The 15,070-nt window shown below is 44.5% G+C and overlaps 1 non-coding gene across 1 annotated transcript; it reads left to right on the forward strand.

The window, feature by feature from the left end:
• The first annotated feature begins 555 nt into the window (after window positions 1–555).
• LOC117889668 lies at window positions 556–734 on the forward strand. The gene has a single exon (XR_004648544.1). It is a non-coding gene; the product is annotated as a 5.8S ribosomal RNA (ribosomal RNA).
• Window positions 735–15,070: the final 14,336 nt, after the last annotated feature.

The raw sequence follows: 15,070 nt of genomic DNA on the forward strand, positions 1-15,070 counted from the left end.
TTTACCAAACAAACAATGTTTTTATAAAATCATAATTGTAAAATAAATATATTCAGTTGTAAATCTTATATGTATTTTTTAATGATGTTGTCAATATACTCATATAGTAGTAGCTAATATACATATGACTTGGTTATATGTGTGTAGCATTTAATATTAAAATTACATATTGATGATATATTACAATATATTGATTTATAAAATCTGTGTGCATATGGCCCATAATATGCACGCGTTGCGCATATGTATTGTCCATCAGAGCTATGGGCATACATTGGTTAATGCAACAACCTAAAAAGTACAATGTTGTACCTGTGTTCAGGTTAATTCTTTTATATAAATTGATATTTATCAAACATTGTCAAATTACATATTATTTATATTCATAAATATGGTAAGATATCGTTTATATAAAACTAAGACATTTCGCAACATTCTTTTAGGATAAAAATACAATTTTATTGAAGGAATTGATATATGCCAGTAAAATGGTGTATTTTTAATTTCTTTCAATAAAAACATATCTGACAAATGTAATAACAAACAAATTTTAATCACTCTAAGCGGTGGATCACTCGGCTCATGGGTCGATGAAGAACGCAGCAAACTGTGCGTCATCGTGTGAACTGCAGGACACATGAACATCGACATTTTGAACGCATATCGCAGTCCATGCTGTTATGTACTTTAATTAATTTTATAGTGCTGCTTGGACTACATATGGTTGAGGGTTGTAAGACTATGCTAAATAAGTTGTTTGAAAATTTTACGAAATTTTCAAGCATATTGTATATTATTGGATATATGTACACTTATGTACAAATATATTCATAATATTGATATTAAATGGAAATGCATTATCTCTCATTGTTGTATATATTTGTGTGAGAATAACGAAGAAAATATATTATTTTTTTCCTTCTTGGATCAAAAAATACTGAGGAATGTCTAGCATAAAAAATTATTTATTTTTTTTTTTCATCTAGAATTGCCTCTTATTAACGGTTTGAAAGGAATGTTGTTGTAAAAATAAATATGAAATATTCTTCGTGGTGTTTGTTATAAAATACGGACATTTTAATGATTTCATTATGAGAACGTGCTATATATAATAATATTGTATTAGTATCATTATAATTTTTAATATATGTATATACAACCTCAACTCATATGGGACTACCCCCTGAATTTAAGCATATTAATTAGGGGAGGAAAAGAAACTAACCAGGATTTTCTTAGTAGCGGCGAGCGAAAAGAAATCAGTTCAGCACTAAGTCACTTTGTCTATATGGCAAATGTGAGATGCAGTGTATGGAGCGTCAATATTCTAGTATGAGAAATTAACGATTTAAGTCCTTCTTAAATGAGGCCATTTACCCATAGAGGGTTAACGAACGTTAATGATTATTAGATGATGTTTCCAAAGAGTCGTGTTGCTTGATAGTGCAGCACTAAGTGGGTGGTAAACTCCATCTAAAACTAAATATAACCATGAGACCGATAGTAAACAAGTACCGTGAAAGTTGAAAAGAACTCTGAATAGAGAGTTAAACAGTACGTGAAACTGCTTAGAGGTTAAGCCCGATGAACCTGAATATCCGTTATGGAAAATTCATCATTAAAGTTGTAATATTTTAACAATATTATAATAATAGTGTGCATTTTTTTTTTTTATTTGGACATTGTAATCTATTAGCATATACCAAATTTATCATAAAATATGGCTTATAGTTTATTCAAATTATTATGCTTGCATTTTAACATAGAATAAATGTCATTAATTTGATAAAGTGTTGATAAATTAAAATTAATACAGTGCGTTAATTTTCCGAAATTATATAATGGCATAATTATCATCGATATTTGTGTTTATTATAAGCATTTGTATGATTAACAATGCGAAAGATTCAGGATACCTTCGGGACCCGTCTTGAAACACGGACCAAGGAGTCTAACATATGTGCAAGTTATTGGGAGATAAACCTAATAGCGTAATTAACTTGACTAATAATGGGATTAGTTTTTTAACTATTTATAGATAATTAACACAATCCCGGGCGTTCTATATAGTTATGTATAATAATATTTATATTATTTATGCCTCTAACTGGAACGTACCTTGAGCATATATGCTGTGACCCGAAAGATGGTGAACTATACTTGATCAGGTTGAAGTCAGGGGAAACCCTGATGGAAGACCGAAACAGTTCTGACGTGCAAATCGATTGTCAGAATTGAGTATAGGGGCGAAAGACCAATCGAACCATCTAGTAGCTGGTTCCTTCCGAAGTTTCCCTCAGGATAGCTGGTGCATTTTAATGTTATATAAAATAATCTTATCTGGTAAAGCGAATGATTAGAGGCCTTAGGGTCGAAACGATCTTAACCTATTCTCAAACTTTAAATGGGTAAGAACCTTAACTTTCTTGATATGAAGTTTAAGGTTATGATATAATGTGCCCAGTGGGCCACTTTTTGGTAAGCAGAACTGGCGCTGTGGGATGAACCAAACGTAATGTTACGGTGCCCAAATTAACAACTCATGCAGAAACCATGAAAGGCGTTGGTTGCTTAAAACAGCAGGACGGTGATCATGGAAGTCGAAATCCGCTAAGGAGTGTGTAACAACTCACCTGCCGAAGCAACTAGCCCTTAAAATGGATGGCGCTTAAGTTGTATACCTATACATTACCGCTAAAGTAGATGATTTATATTACTTGTGATATAAATTTTGAAACTTTAGTGAGTAGGAAGGTACAATGGTAAGCGTAGAAGTGTTTGGCGTAAGCCTGCATGGAGCTGCCATTGGCACAGATCTTGGTGGTAGTAGCAAATAATCGAATGAGACCTTGGAGGACTGAAGTGGAGAAGGGTTTCGTGTGAACAGTGGTTGATCACGAGTTAGTCGGTCCTAAGTTCAAGGCGAAAGCCGAAAATTTTCAAGTAAAAAATCAGTAAGCATATATTGTCAAATCTTTAATGATTTTTTTTTGAAACACTTGAATAATTTTGAACGAAAGGGAATACGGTTCCAATTCCGTAACCTGTTGAGTATCCGTTTGTTATTAAATATGGGCCTCGTGCTCATCCTGGCAACAGGAACGACCATAAAGAAGCCGTCGAGAGATATCGGAAGAGTTTTCTTTTCTGTTTTATAGCCGTACTACCATGGAAGTCTTTCGCAGAGAGATATGGTAGATGGGCTAGAAGAGCATGACATATACTGTTGTGTCGATATTTTCTCCTCGGACCTTGAAAATTTATGGTGGGGACACGCAAACTTCTCAACAGGCCGTACCAATATCCGCAGCTGGTCTCCAAGGTGAAGAGTCTCTAGTCGATAGAATAATGTAGGTAAGGGAAGTCGGCAAATTAGATCCGTAACTTCGGGATAAGGATTGGCTCTGAAGATTGAGATAGTCGGGCTTGATTGGGAAACAATAACATGGTTTATGTGCTCGTTCTGGGTAAATAGAGTTTCTATCATTTATGGTAGTTACTTGTTCCCCGGATAGTTTAGTTACGTAGCCAATTGTGGAACTTTCTTGCTAAAATTTTTAAGAATACTAATTGGGTAAAACCAATTAGTTCTTATTAATTATAACGATTATCAATTAACAATCAATTCAGAACTGGCACGGACTTGGGGAATCCGACTGTCTAATTAAAACAAAGCATTGTGATTTAGCGGGTTTGGTGTGATTTCGCCCAGTGCTCTGAATGTCAAAGTGAAAAAAAAGCGCGGGTCAACGGCGGGTAACTATGACTCTCTTAAGGAGGAGATCTAAGGAGATATGGATCTGAACAATAATCGCAGAAGGGGATTTATTCTGTAATTCATAAGTCGAAAACATCAGATCAAGTTGATTCAAGACCTGTTGGTATCTTCCGGACGTCATTGGTTGAAACTTGATTGAACCAATGATATCCAACTTGAACAGCGAAACAGTCCTTGGGGTTGCCAACCCCCTGGACCGTTCAGTTGATTGGCGCAAATATAACAAATACATTGCCTCGGATAATTATCGATTCGTTGACGAACCAAATCCCTACGGTTTCTAGCCTAGGGGCCCAATCTGAACGTAGTGCAGAGGTTAACCAAGCAGGTTACCAATGTACGATATGTGAGCTGTCATTCCGCACTAAAAGCGGACTTGGCGTCCACATGTCACGTCGGCACAAGGATGAGTTTGATAGACTTCGTCTACGTACCGACGTAAAGGCACAATGGAGTGAGGAAGAGCTAAGTATGTTAGCGCGAAAAGAGATTGAACTCGCAGCAAATGGCGAAAGATTTATAAATAAGAAGCTAGCGGAAGTATTTACTAACCGTAGCGTCGACGCCATAAAGAAATGTCGACAGAGGGAGAGATATAAGTCCAAAATAGAGCAGCTAAAGGGTCAAGCTGCTCACCTCCCAGAAGCATTAGAATCTGAAACCATACAGCGCCGCCCTAGAACACGCGAGCAAAATCTCTTAGTACCACCTACAGAACCTCTCGGAAACATTCCAGCCGAACTGTCGAACAGGGAAATCCTGGCAGCACTACAAGGGTACCCCCTCGTAGTGTGCAGCGACCAATGGAGAGTTGAAGCTCTACAATCCATCATAGATGGTGCGGAGACTTCGGGCAAAGAAATCACTCTTCAGCGCTTGTCCACCTACCTTTTAGAAATATTTCCTCAACCGAATGAACGCCCCATTCATGCAAGGCCTCCCCGGAGACCACGCAATAGGAGACAAGGTAGGCGACAGCAATACGCCCTAACACAGCGTAATTGGGACAAGCACAGAGGTCGCTGCCTAAAAGCCATTTTGGATGGAACTGAGGGAACAAAAGCTATGCCAAACCAGGATATCATGGTTCCCTATTGGAGACATGTCATGACACAACCTAGCCCAACATATAGTGGTACAAACGCCCAGTTCCGGACGGAACAACCACTTGAAGGGGTATGGTCTCCGATCACACCGCGAGACCTCAGGGTACATAAAGTGTCGCTGACGAAGTCCCCAGGGCCAGATGGAATTTCTCCTAGAACTGTCAGGAAGATTCCAACTGGTATTATTCTACGCATAATGAACCTGATTCTTTGGTGCGGAAAGCTACCTGTACCCATCCGACAGGCTCGAACCATCTTCATTCCGAAGAAGGTACGAGCATCTCGACCACAAGACTTTCGTCCTATAACGGTACCATCTGTTATGGTTAGGTTACTAAATGCCATTTTGGCTTCCCGATTGTCCTTAAGTTAGATTAGTCAATTGGGACCCGCGTCAGCGAGGGTTCCTACCAACAGACGGATGTGCCGACAATACGACGATAGTCGATCTGATTCTAAGGGACCACCATAAACGTTGTAAATCATGCTTTATCGCCACATTAGATATAAGCAAAGCATTTGACTCCGTGTCTCATGCAGCGGTTATTAATATGCTAACCGCTTACGGTGCCCCTACGGAATTTGTCGACTACGTACAACACTCGTACGAAGTCTGTGGCACAACGCTCAATGGAGAAGGATGGAGATCAGAAGTGTTCATTCCTGCAAGAGGTGTTAAGCAGGGTGATCCGTTATCCCCCATAATATTCAACCTAGTCATCGATCGGTTGCTTAAGTCCTTCCCTAACGAGATTGGTGCCACAGTCGGAAACGCCATAACAAACGCAGCAGCATTCGCAGATGATCTAGTCCCATTTGCGGAAACTCCAATGGGGCTTCAAAACTGTTGGACACGACTGTTGACTTTCTGTCTTCAGTCGGGCTTACCCTAAACTCGGATAAATGTTTTACAATTGGAATAAAGGGGCAACCTAAACAAAAATGTACTGTGGTCGTACCACAGTACTTTAAAATAGGTTCGCGCACGTGTCCAGCATTGAAGCGCTCAGACGAGTGGAACTATCTAGGCATAAAGTTCACTGCAGAGGGGAGGACCAGGTACAGTCCAGCCGAAGACCTCGGTCCAAAGCTGTTGAGACTGACAAGATCCCCCCTCAAACCTCAACAGAAAATGTTCGCCCTCAGAACTGTGCTTATCCCACAACTCTATCACAAGCTTACGCTTGGGAGTGTCAATGATAGGTGTCCTGAGAAAGTGTGACATACTGGTACGTTCGGTCATAAGAAAATGGTTAGGTCTTCCATTGGACGTATCAACCGCATTCTTTCATGCTCCTCACACATGTGGGGGCCTCGGCGTGCCTTCAGTTCGTTGGGTAGCTCCCATGCTTCGGATGAAAAGATTGAGCAATATAAAGTGGGTCCATCTCGGTCAATCCGATACGGCCAACTCTTTCTTAGAAGACGAACTGAAGAAAGCTCGAGGTAGAACTCTGGCTGGAGAAAGTGAGTTGATAACACGTGCAGCGATCGAAACGTACTGGGCGGACAAGTTGTACAAATCTGTTGATGGTAGCGGCCTACGTGAGGCGCGACAATTTCGTCCGCAACACGGGTGGGTGAGTCAGCCCACGCGTTTGCTAACAGGAAGAGATTACAGAAATGGAATCAAACTGCGAATAAATGCACTCCCCTCAAGGTCTCGTACCACGAGGGGAAGGCATGCCATGGATCGACAATGCCGGGCAGGATGTGATGCTCCCGAAACAAACAAATGGACCACATCCTGCAAAATTGCTACCGTACGCATGGGAAGCGGGTAGCAAGGCATAACTGCGTGGTCAACAACCTCAAGAGAATTCTTGAGGAGAAGGGCCACACAGTACACGTCGAACCGAACGTGCAGGGCAAAATCTCGTCATCTCCTATTACTGTGACGCGTCATGAATGGATTAACGAGATTCCTACTGTCCCTATCTACTCAGTTGCTCTCTGACTGCTATTGGAAGCAGACGTGTTTTAAGCGTTCCGCCTTGCCGTCGGTTTTCAGTACGATAGAGTGTGTTTTCCCCTGTGGAAAGTGTTTATTAATCTTGCCGTGTGTGATCCGCGTTTGCCACTCCAAATTTCATAAAATTTGGAGCCGAATTGACGCATATATTAGCAAATTAATATTTGCTAATAAAGACACGCAAAAGAAAGCCACGTGGCTTTAGCTGAAAAACATCTGGTCGAAGCTTTCGTTCAAAGCTTTTTGGTCGAAGCTTTCGCTCAAAGCTTTTTGGTCGAAGCTTTCGTTCGTAGCTTTCGTTCGAACTTTGGTGCGAAACTCGGGTCGGTTCGTGTCTCCGCTTGTGGCTGTGCTTGTGCTTGCGCTTAGTGCTCGAGACCGCCAAAAGAGGGCGTAAAAATGGAAGTGGGCTCCGAGGCGGACGCCAGCGACGTTAGCTTGTCTAGCGTTGGCGCGAGCTCGATGTCGAGCGTTCCCGCCCGCAAAAAACGCCGGCCGAAGGATCCGACCAAAAAGGAAGCCGAGAAGGGGGCGAAAAAGATCGCCCTTGGAATAGGGATGTCTGAAGAGACGCCGATCCCAGCGGTCAGATCGCCGCCGTCGTCGCTCCCTTTTGAGCCCGCTGCCACCACCGCTGCCACCACCTCTGCCGCTGCCGCTGCCTCTGCCGCTGCCTCTGCCGCTGCCGCTGCCACCACTGCTGCTGCCACATGCCCTGCCACGACTATTGTCGCGGCTGGGTATTCAGCTGTTACCGCCGAGTTGTCCGCCATACGGATGTCGGTGAACGAGGCAGTCCTCAAGGGAGGTATGTCCGCCGAAGCGTCCATGGCCGTTCTCGTCGCTACCAACAGGTACGACGAGCTCGTCATGGCACTGGCTGGGGACAAGGTGCGCCTGGAGGAGAGGGCACGTATGCCGCCTCCACAGAGGCCAGCTGCCGCTGCCGCCGCCGCTGCCGCCACTGCTGCCGCCACCGCTTCCCACACCACCGCTGCTCCCACCGCTGCGTATGTGGCAGCCTTCCCAGGCCTGCCGGCACCGAGCGCTGCTGTCCCGCCGATTGCCAAGCCCCGCGAAACCTGGTCGGCTCTTATCAAGAGCAGGAACCCGGAGGAGACTGGGAAGCAGTTGGTCGAGCGTGTCAAGAAGGACGTGGTGCCCAAACTTGGAGTCAGAGTGCACGAAGTTCGCGAACTGAAGAGTGGAGGTGCGATCATTCGCACGCCTTCAGTGAGCGAGCTCAGGAAGGTGGTGGACAGCGCCAAGTTCCAGGAAGCAGGGCTGGACGTTAAGAAGCGCCCGGAGACCAGGCCCCAAGTCGTGGTGTACGACGTAGACACGTCCATCACGCCTGAGGATTTCATGGAGGAGCTCTTCTCGAAGAACCTGGAGGAATTCATGACGGCCGCGGAATTCAGGAAGACGGTTCACCTGGGCAGTAAACCCTGGTCGGTCACCGACGGCGCCACGGTCAACGTGACGCTAGAGGTCGATCAGAAGGCACAGGAGGTACTACGCGACTGCGTGTACATTAAGTGGTTTAGATGCCGCTGCCGTTCCATGGTCCGGACATACGCCTGCCACAGGTGTGCTGGTTTCGACCACAAGGTGTCCCAGTGCCGCCTTAAGGAGAACGTGTGCCATCGGTGCGGACAGGGCGGCCACAACGTTGCGCGGTGCCCCAACCCTGTGGACTGCAGGAATTGCCGCTTTAAGGGCTTCCCGTCAGCACACTCCATGCTGTCAGCGGCTTGCCCGATATATGCAGCGGTATTGGCGAGGGTGCAAGCTAGACATTAAATGTTTAGCTTCATCCAAGCAAACTGTGGCCGCGGCCGAGCAGCTGTGGTGGAACTCGGATCCATCATGCGCAGCTCTGGCCATCTGTTCGCACTGGTCCAGGAGCCGTATGTCGATGGAGCGGGGCGGATTACTGGCCTTCCTTCGGGAATGCGAGTTTTCCACGACCGCCCCCTTCGTGAGGATAAACCGAAAGCTGCCATCATCGTTGACGAACCGGACGCCATCTGCATGCCAATAGATCCCCTTACCACCGAACATGGAGTATGCGTTAGAGTGCAAGGAAGATTTGGCTCAATCATCCTATGCTCCGTGTACTGCCAATTCAACACCGACTTGGCCCCGTACCTCAGGTATCTAGATGCGGTGCTGCTGCTGGCCAGCCGCACGCCTGTCATCTTTGGGCTCGACGCGAACGCAGTATCCCCAGCGTGGTTTAGCAAACTCTCCGAGCATGCTCGGGGACAAGCTAGCTATGCACGGGGCGAGCTGCTGTCTGAGTGGATTACCGAGAACCGAGCCGGCGTGCTCAACGAAGCCAGTCGGGTGTTTACATTCGACAACCGCAACAACCGCCACAGCGACATCGATGTAACAATCGCCAATGAGGCAGCGACCATGTGGGCCACATACGACTGGAAAGTGAGGGAATGGGACACCAGCGACCACAACATGATCCATGTTGAGGTGACGCGTGATCCGACCGACACAGTTGAGAGCTTTGCTCCTGTGCCGTCCTGGAAGCTTTCCAATGCGCGCTGGCGATTTTTTGAGGACGAAGTGGTAAGGGAGACATCCGAATGGACGGAGAACATCGCCGAATCGCCGTTGGACGACCAAGTGTCTGCATTGCGCTCTGTAGTGCACACAGTGTGTGCGACAGAGTGCTGGGACGCAGCACGCCGAGAGCCGCAAGGAAGATAGTTTGGTGGACTGCCGAACTACACTCCAAACGCCGAGAGGTCAGGAGACTGAGGCGGCGGCTGCAGGACGCGCGTCGGCACGAGACCGACGAAGCAGAGCAACTTGTGGTTGAACTGAGGATCTCCTCAGCGCAATACAAGAAGCTCATCCTGAGGACAAAGGAAGACAACTGGCGACGTTTCGTGGGAGACAACAGAGACGATCCATGGGGGCACGTCTACAGGATTTGCCGAGGCCGCAAAAAGAGCACGGAGATTGGATGCCTTCAGACGGATGGTGGGCCGGTCGCAACATGGAGCGACTGTGCAAGTGTGCTCCTCCGCAACTTTTTCCCTGTTGCGGAGTCGAATGCGCACATTGCCATACCGTCCGAAGCTCCACCGGCCCTCAGAGCTTCTGAGGTTGATGCTTGCGTCGCCAGGTTGAAGAGCAGACGCTCTCCCGGCATGGACGGCATCACAGGTTCCATTTGCAAGGCAGTGTGGCGTGCCATCCCTCAGCAAATGACAGCGTTGTACTCCCGCTGCCTGGAGACAGGATATTTCCCTGCGGAATGGAAGCACCCTTGGGTGGTTCCACTCTTGAAGGGGCCGATAAGGACAGGACGGATCCTGCTTCATATCGGGGTATATGTCTATTGCCAGTGCTGGGAAAAGTACTAGAGGGAATCATGGTGAATCGTCTGAAGGACACCATACCGGATGGCTGCAGATGGCAATTTGGATTTCGCGAAGGACGCTGTGTGGAGGATGCTTGGAAGCACGTCGTGAGCACGGTTTCAGCCAGTCGGGCGAAATACGTGCTCGGAATCTTCGTGGATTTCAAGGGGAGCCTTCGACAACGTTGAGTGGAATGCTGCGCTACGTCGTCTCCTAGAGCTGGGCTGCCGTGAGGCAGGCTTGTGGCGAAGCTTCTTCTCCGGCCGGAGTGCGAGCATTGTCAGCAGGCATGGAGTAGCCACTGTTCCGGTGACAAGAGGTTGCCCACAGGGGTCCATAAGTGGTCCATTCATATGGAACATCTTGATGGACGTGCTGCTCCAGCGCTTGGAGCCATATGGCGCGCTCAGCGCGTATGCCGACGACCTGCTCCTCCTCATCGAGGGAAACGCCCGTACAGAGCTCGAGCGAAAAGGAGAAGACCTGATGTCCATCGTAGGCGCTTGGGGAGTTGATGTCGGCGTTGCCGTCTCAACTAGCAAGACTGCGATCATGCTGCTCAAGGGCAAACTTCTACGGCCGCCATTGGTACGGTTTGCAGGAGCAAGCCTGCCATATAAGCGCGAATATCGGTACCTCGGCATCACGGTCAGCGAGCGGTTGAACTTCATCCCGCACATCATGGGCTTGCGAGGTAAGCTGACCGGAGTCGTAGGGGCATTGTCACGCGTAATGCGGACCGACTGGGGTCTCAGTCCCCGCGCAAAGCGGACAATATATGCCGGACTCATGGTGCCCTGCGCGCTATTTGGTGCCGCGGTTTGGTCTGTCGCGACGACGACGCAGACAGTTGCCAGGAGGCACCTGCTTGCGTGCCAAAGGATCATCCTGATTGGATGCCTACCGGTATGCCGTACAGTGTCCACCATGGCACTGCAAGTACTTGCTGGAGCCCCCCCGTTTGATCTGGTCGCCAGACACCTGGCAATCAGATTCAAGCTAAAGCGTGGCTACCCGCTGGAGGAGAGTGATTGGCTATACGGCGAAGATTTGGCAAATCAAAGCTGGAAGCAGAAGATGGCGCGACTGGACGAATGCATGCTGAGCGAGTGGCAACGCAGATGGGATGACGGTGACTCCCCAGGCCGGGTGACGCACCGCTTCATCCCGAACGTAAGCTTCGTCTACAGCGAGCGAAGGTTTGGCTTCACGCTGCGCGCAGGGTTCCTGCTGACTGGTCATGGATCACTCAATGCATTTCTGCATAAGATAAACCGGAGCGACACGCCTGCATGTCTATGCGGCGCAGAGCGCGAGGATTGGCAACACATTTTATGTGTTTGTCCCCTATGCGGATTTGCGAGACCTCGATGGACTCGGAATGCAGCTTACTGATGGCGAATGGACTTTCTCGGAAGTGGTGGCTTCACAGGAGAGGATGCAGTTTCTGGATAGGTACGCGGGAGAGGCGTTTTCCAGACGACTACAACTGCTGGATCCATCGGCGACAAGCGGGCTGAGAGCCCCGGACTCGGTAAGTCCCCTTCAAGGGTACCCTATCCGAGCCAGTCGGGGCTAAAAGGGGAGGGTCAACTGAGCCCCAAAGTTCGGTACCACGGGTTGTATCAGCGGTCCAAGGCTGTGCATTGAGGTCGGCCCCCAGTGGGAGTATCGTGGTGGCTGTGGTAGCCCAAATGTTACGCGGGCAGAGCCTTCAGGCTCGACGTCGACGTGGTGTTGCGTTCTCAACCGGGCGCCGTGACCCATAGATCGGTAGAAGTGATAGATACACTTCGCTCCTCACAAAGGAGGAAAGTATGCCCGACTAGTATACTTTCGAATTTGGTACCAGGCTGAGTCGCTATGTATTTGCTATAGCTTCTTATCCTGGGCACCCAACACCGTGGTTGAAATCCCTTCCTGAGGAACCGCCACGTTAAATAAGGGCTGAGAGATCAGATGACATATGTCCCTATCTACTATCTAGCGAAACCACAGCCAAGGGAACGGGCTTGGAATAATTAGCGGGGAAAGAAGACCCTTTTGAGCTTGACTCTAATCTGGCAGTGTAAGGAGACATAAGAGGTGTAGAATAAGTGGGAGATATCAGATTTCGGTTTGGTATCGACAATGAAATACCACTACTCTTATTGTTTCCTTACTTACTTGATTAAATGGAACGTGTATCATTTCCTAGCCATTATACGGATATATTTATTATATCTTATGGTATTGGGTTTTGATGCAAGCTTCTTGATCAAAGTATCACGAGTTTGTTATATAATCGCAAACAAATTCTTTAATGAGAAGATGCATTTATGTGTTTTCAATTTGAAAATTTGGTATAACTCCAATTACTCAGGTATGATCCAATTCAAGGACATTGCCAGGTAGGGAGTTTGACTGGGGCGGTACATCTCTCAAATAATAACGGAGGTGTCCCAAGGCCAGCTCAGTGCGGACAGAAACCACACATAGAGCAAAAAGGGCAAATGCTGACTTGATCTCGGTGTTCAGTACACACAGGGACAGCAAAAGCTCGGCCTATCGATCCTTTTGGTTTAAAGAGTTTTTAACAAGAGGTGTCAGAAAAGTTACCATAGGGATAACTGGCTTGTGGCGGCCAAGCGTTCATAGCGACGTCGCTTTTTGATCCTTCGATGTCGGCTCTTCCTATCATTGTGAAGCAAAATTCACCAAGCGTTGGATTGTTCACCCATGCAAGGGAACGTGAGCTGGGTTTAGACCGTCGTGAGACAGGTTAGTTTTACCCTACTAATGATGAACAAACGTTGTTGCGACAGCATTCCTGCGTAGTACGAGAGGAACCGCAGGTACGGACCAATGGCACAATACTTGTTCGAGCGAACAGTGGTATGACGCTACGTCCGTTGGATTATGCCTGAACGCCTCTAAGGTCGTATCCGTGCTGGACTGCAATGATAAATAAAATAAATTTGCATTGTATGGCTTCTAAACCATTAAAAGTTTGTAATTTATTTTACAAACGACAATGGATGTGATGCCAATGTAATTTGTAACATAGTAAATCGGGAGGATCATTGATCACCTGGTGCCGCGCTAGTTACATATAAAAACATTATTTAATACAATGACAAAGCCTAGAATCAATTGTAAACGACTTTTGTAACAGGCAAGGTGTTGTAAGTGGTTGAGCAGCTGCCATACTGCGATCCACTGAAGCTTATCCTTTGCTTGATGATTCGATATACAGAATGTATTCTTTATATATATATAACAAGTATTTTAATATATTTATATAAATATATAATTATACCTATATATATATATACAGGGATATATTCTAAAAAAATTTTTCAACATGGATTGTATTATGACTTAATACTACTTCCATTTGAGAAAAAATTACACTCATATGCATGCAGAACACTTTAAAAATCATATGATTGAAAATGTTTGGTAAAAAATTAAATAGCATATATGTTAGTATGAATATACGTACATATTTAAAGCTATAAAGAAATTGTTTCTATAAGAAACAAATGATGTACTTATAATATAGTTATGAAAGTATGTTTCATTTATACTTAGAAAAATTCAGATAACACACAATAAAGAGGATCTTATATGATATAAGTGGCAATAACTTAGAAAGTTCATATCAAATACTTTAAAATACGGGATAAAGAGACTTTGCATATACATATATGCATAAAAACGAATTGAACACTATGATACAAATACAAGTCAAAAGTTGATAAACATTTAAAAACACAATAAATGAACATATTTTTCATATATAGTTGGAAAATATAAAAAAAATTCAGATAACACACAAAAAAAGGATCTTATATGATATAAGTGGCAATAACTTAGAAAGTTCATATCAAATACTTTAAAATTCGGGATAAAGAGACTTTTGCATATATATATATGCATAAATAAAATTGAACACTATGATACAAATACAAGTCAAAAAGTTGATAAACATTTAAAAAAACAATAAATGAACATATGTTTCATATATAGTTGGAAAATATAAGAAAAATTCAGATAACACACAATAAAGAGGATCTTATATGATATAAGTGGCAATAACTTAGAAAGTTCATATCAAATACTTTAAAATTCGGGATAAAGAGACTTTGCATATATATATATGCATAAATACGAATTGAACACTATGATACAAATACAAGTCAAAAGTTGATAAACATTTAAAAACACAATAAATGAACATATGTTTCATATATAGTTGGAAAATATAAGAAAAAATTGAAATACAACACAATAAAAGAGGATCTGATATGATATAAATGGAAATAATTTGGAAAGTTCATATCAAATACTATAAAATACGGGATAAAGCGACTTTGCATATGCATAGTTGAAAATCGTTATACATAAAGTCTTCAGTATGAAATGATTATGTAGCAAGGATTTTTATAAAGCAATAATATGATATGATATTCTATATTTCTTTTTCATATAAAATAGGTATGATATAAATACAAATTTATAATGTTTATGATGGTTGATTGATATGGATATATGGGCATGTTTCCCATATACATGTATAAAATATCTTCAGCATGATTTGATTATGAAGAAACGATAATGTACGATATGATATACTGTACTGTATGGCTTTTCATACGAAATAGGCATTGTATTGATATAAATACAAATTTATAATGGTTGATTGATATGGATATGGGAATTTTTCCCATATACATGTATAAAATATCTTCAGCATGATTTGATTATGAAGAAACGATAATGTACGATATGATATATATACTGTACTGTATGGCTTTTCATACGAAATAGGCATTGTATTGATATA

Source organism: Drosophila subobscura, chromosome A (genome assembly GCF_008121235.1).
Source record: "Drosophila subobscura isolate 14011-0131.10 chromosome A, UCBerk_Dsub_1.0, whole genome shotgun sequence".
Taxonomy (NCBI): domain Eukaryota; kingdom Metazoa; phylum Arthropoda; class Insecta; order Diptera; family Drosophilidae; genus Drosophila; species Drosophila subobscura.